We start from the raw sequence: 5,000 nt of genomic DNA, 5'->3' as shown, positions 1-5,000 counted from the left end.
TATGGTTCGCCGTTGTTGGCGCAGTCGTGGTACGGTCACACATGTACCACGATGTATCATTCAGTACATGAGGACCAATGTGCAGTAACAGTGTGTGATTTGGACGTACAACATCAGCGGACAGTTGACACAAGCCGTACCACAACGTAGGCTGTGCTTCGCCATGCGAATGCCAATGAACAACTGCGAAGGGCATTGAGCATGTACGTCCTGCTGCCATCCGCATTACAGTGTATAGCTGCAAGGTGTTTAACATGAAGCGATACTCTGGGGACCGGGCAGTGCGAGTAGCAAACTATATTGCGGGGGTTGCAGTTAGGCAACACTACACTAATTTAACGCGTCGTATGACAATTACAGAGCGGGTTAAGGCCCAACGTGTGTTGGGTTAAGGCCCAACGTGTGTTGGGTTAAGGCCCAACGTGTGTTGGGTTAAGGCCCAACGTGTGTTGGGTTAAGGCCCAACGTGTGTTGGGTTAAGGCCCAACGTGTGTTGGGTTAAGGCCCAACGTGTGTTGGGTTAAGGCGCAACGTGTGTTGGGTTAAGGCGCAACGTGTGTTGGGTTAAGGCGCAACGTGTGTTGGGTTAAGGCGCAACGTGTGTTGGGTTAAGGCGCAACATGGGTTAGGTTAAGGCGCAACATGGGTTAGGTTAAGGCGCAACATGGGTTAGGTTAAGGCGCAACATGGGTTAGGTTAAGGCGCAACATGGGTTAGGTTAAGGCGCAACATGGGTTAGGTTAAGGCGCAACATGGGTTAGGTTAAGGCGCAACATGGGTTAGGTTAAGGCGCAACATGGGTTAGGTTAAGGCGCAACATGGGTTAGGTTAAGGCGCAACATGGGTTAGGTTAAGGCGCAACATGGGTTAGGTTAAGGCGCAACATGGGTTAGGTTAAGGCGCAACATGGGTTAGGTTAAGGCGCAACATGGGTTAGGTTAAGGCGCAACATGGGTTAGGTTAAGGCGCAACATGGGTTAGGTTAAGGCGCAACATGGGTTAGGTTAAGGCGCAACATGGGTTAGGTTAAGGCGCAACATGGGTTAGGTTAAGGCGCAACATGGGTTAGGTTAAGGCGCAACATAGGTTAGGTTAAGGCGCAACATAGGTTAGGTTAAGGCGCAACATAGGTTAGGTTAAGGCGCAACATAGGTTAGGTTAAGGCGCAACATAGGTTAGGTTAAGGCGCAACATAGGTTAGGTTAAGGCGCAACATAGGTTAGGTTAAGGCACAGTACGGGTTAGGTTAAGGCACAGTACGGGTTAGGTTAAGGCACAGTACGGGTTAGGTTAAGGCACAGTACGGGTTAGGTTAAGGTACAATACGGGTTAGGTTAAGGTACAATACGGGTTAGGTTAAGGTACAATACGGGTTAGGTTAAGGTACAATACGGGTTAGGTTAAGGCACAATATGGGTTAGGTTAAGGTACACATTGTTGTAAGGAAAGGTGTTTTGGGGGGGGGGGGGGGGGCCGGTTTGTTGATTGTGATTATCGTAAGTAAATGACTGCGGCATCATCGGATTTGCCACGTCAGGGTGCACCTTTGGCTCATAACAGGCGGCGCTCTGATTCCATGCTTGTGGCAGACCTGTGTCTTTCATTCCTGCCATTGTTTGTGTGGTGTGACAGGAGGCAGTATTGTGATGTTGGGTGCACCCCTGTGTGGGACATGTGTGGGTGTTGGTGGCTTAGCTGAGCAATGGTGGTTGTCGGAAGGGTGGGATATTCTGTTTTCCGAGTGGACCTCCCGGTCTGGTTATGATAGTGTGGATTGTCTAATGTGGCAGAGAGGATGCACTGGGTGTTGTTCCATGCTGGTGCTTACATATTGTCTGTGTGCCTGTTACAGGCAGAGAGTAGTGCGTGATAAGAGTGTCTGGCTGACGTGTGATTGTGAGCAGAGTCTTTCAGCATGTATACGGACAGTTGTATACATTATCTGTATTCTGATGGCTCTATCTATTACTAATCAGCGCCGTGTATACGTTTACTCCGGTTCCAGTCGAAACTATTGTATCTCTGTACATTAGTGACACGGCGAGCCCGCTATGTAGTTACTCGTCTCGGCAGCTTCCACCGGTGTATGGCAAATGATTATAAGGAATCAGTCTAGTCGTCAATACCGATAGTGTGACGTCACATGTCTGGGGTGGGGGACGCTGCGCCCTTCCGGTGGGTCATGGCCTAGGAAGACTCTTCCCACGCAGGGGGGCTTGGACTGTCATTGACTCTTCCGGGTAATATACTTGCCGTACGTTTTTGCGACTGCGAGTGCAACGCTCACCGGTACCGACATGGATGGAGCGCCTCCTAGCTGCCGCTGAGCATCTGCATTCGTACAGAGAGCAACGCGATCGCGTCTGTAGCTCGTACGTGGTACAGCTCGCAGCTCATGTATATGGACAGCGGGAATGTCGCATATTGGACATAACTCTTCATGAAACGCACGTTATAGGGGTGGATTGCACATTGCGAGTGCGAGCAAAGTCCGCCGTTCATCCGCTGGAGTTGCGAGTTGGGCGGTTGGGGTGGGGCACGAACGGGTGCAGGTGGAGTGATTGCCGGTCCACGACTTCGTGCGGCAGAGGCGCTGGCGTTGGGGTGCTGTTGTCGACAGAGGGTGCAGGCTTTGTGGGTGGGGTCGAACGAAGGGCACTGTGGGGCCAACGCTGTCTTAGTCGGCTTGGCGTCTCATAGATGACGGTATCGTCGTTGCAGGAGGTCATGTTGCGGGAGACCTACAGATGGCGGTATGTTTTGTTGGGTTAAGGCCCAACGTGTGTTGGGTTAAGGCCCAACGTGTGTTGGGGTAAGGCCCAACGTGTGTTGGGTTAAGGCCCAACGTGTGTTGGGTTAAGGCCCAACGTGTGTTGGGTTAAGGCCCAACGTGTGTTGGGTTAAGGCCCAACGTGTGTTGGGTTAAGGCCCAACGTGTGTTGGGTTAAGGCCCAACGTGTGTTGGGTTAAGGCCCAACGTGTGTTGGGTTAAGGCCCAACGTGTGTTGGGTTAAGGCCCAACGTGTGTTGGGTTAAGGCCCAACGTGTGTTGGGTTAAGGCCCAACGTGTGGTGGGTTAAGGCCCAACGTGTGTTGGGTTAAGGCCCAACGTGTGTTGGGTTAAGGCCCAACGTGTGTTGGGTTAAGGCCCAACGTGTGTTGGGTTAAGGCCCAACGTGTGTTGGGTTAAGGCCCAACGTGTGTTGGGTTAAGGCCCAACGTGTGTTGGGTTACAGCACAATGTGGGTTACGTTAAGGCGCAATATAGGTTACGTTAAGGCGCAATATAGGTTACGTTAAGGCGCAATATAGGTTACGTTAAGGCGCAATATAGGTTACGTTAAGGCGCAATATAGGTTACGTTAAGGCGCAATATAGGTTACATTAAGGCGCAATATAGGTTACATTAAGGCGCAATATAGGTTACATTAAGGCGCAATATAGGTTACATTAAGGCGCAATATAGGTTACATTAAGGCGCAATATAGGTTACATTAAGGCGCAATATAGGTTACATTAAGGCGCAATATAGGTTACACTACGGCGCAATATAGGTTACACTACGGCGCAATATAGGTTACACTACGGCGCAATATAGGTTACATTAAGGCGCAATATAGGTTAGGTTAAGGCGCAATATAGGTTAGGTTAAGGCGCAATATAGGTTAGGTTAAGGCGCAATATAGGTTAGGTTAAGGCGCAATACAGGTTAGGTTAAGGCGCAATACAGGTTAGGTTAAGGTACGACATAGGTTAGGTTAAGGTACGACATAGGTTAGGTTAAGGTACGACATAGGTTAGGTTAAGGTACGACATAGGTTAGGTTAAGGTACGACATAGGTTAGGTTAAGGTACGACATAGGTTACGTTAAGGTACGACATAGGTTAGGTTAAGGTACGACATAGGTTAGGTTAAGGTACGACATAGGTTAGGTTAAGGTACGACATAGGTTAGGTTAAGGTACGACATAGGTTAGGTTAAGGTACGACATAGGTTAGGTTAAGGTACGACATAGGTTAGGTTAAGGTACGACATAGGTTAGGTTAAGGTACGACATAGGTTAGGTTAAGGTACGACATAGGTTAGGTTAAGGTACGACATAGGTTAGGTTAAGGTACGACATAGGTTAGGTTAAGGTACGACATAGGTTAGGTTAAGGTACGACATAGGTTAGGTTAAGGTACGACATAGGTTAGGTTAAGGTACGACATAGGTTAGGTTAAGGTACGACATAGGTTAGGTTAAGGTACGACATAGGTTAGGTTAAGGTACGACATAGGTTAGGTTAAGGTACGACATAGGTTAGGTTAAGGTACGACATAGGTTAGGTTAAGGTACGACATAGGTTAGGTTAAGGTACGACATAGGTTAGGTTAAGGTACGACATAGGTCAGGTTAAGGTACGACATAGGTCAGGTTAAGGTACGACATAGGTCAGGTTAAGGTACGACATAGGTCAGGTTAAGGTACGACATAGGTCAGGTTAAGGTACGACATAGGTCAGGTTAAGGTACGACATAGGTCAGGTTAAGGTACGACATAGGTCAGGTTAAGGTACGACATAGGTCAGGTTAAGGTACGACATAGGTCAGGTTAAGGTACGACATAGGTCAGGTTAAGGTACGACATAGGTCAGGTTAAGGTACGACATAGGTTAGGCTAAGGTACGACATAGGTTAGGTTACGGTACGACATAGGTTAGGTTAAGGTACGACATAGGTTAGGTTAAGGTACGACATAGGTTAGGTTAAGGTACGACATAGGTTAGGTTAAGGTACGACATAGGTTAGGTTAAGGTACGACATAGGTTAGGTTAAGGTACGACATAGGTTAGGTTAAGGTACGACATAGGTTAGGTTAAGGTACGACATAGGTTAGGTTAAGGTACGACATAGGTTAGGTTAAGGTACGACATAGGTTAGGGTAAGGTACGACATAGGTTAGGGTAAGGTACGACATAGGTTAGGGTAAGGTACGACATAGGTTAGGGTAAGGTACG

This window comes from Schistocerca americana, unplaced genomic scaffold (genome assembly GCF_021461395.2).
Source record: "Schistocerca americana isolate TAMUIC-IGC-003095 unplaced genomic scaffold, iqSchAmer2.1 HiC_scaffold_630, whole genome shotgun sequence".
NCBI lineage: Eukaryota > Metazoa > Arthropoda > Insecta > Orthoptera > Acrididae > Schistocerca > Schistocerca americana.
Note: the sequence above shows the minus strand (reverse complement) of the source record.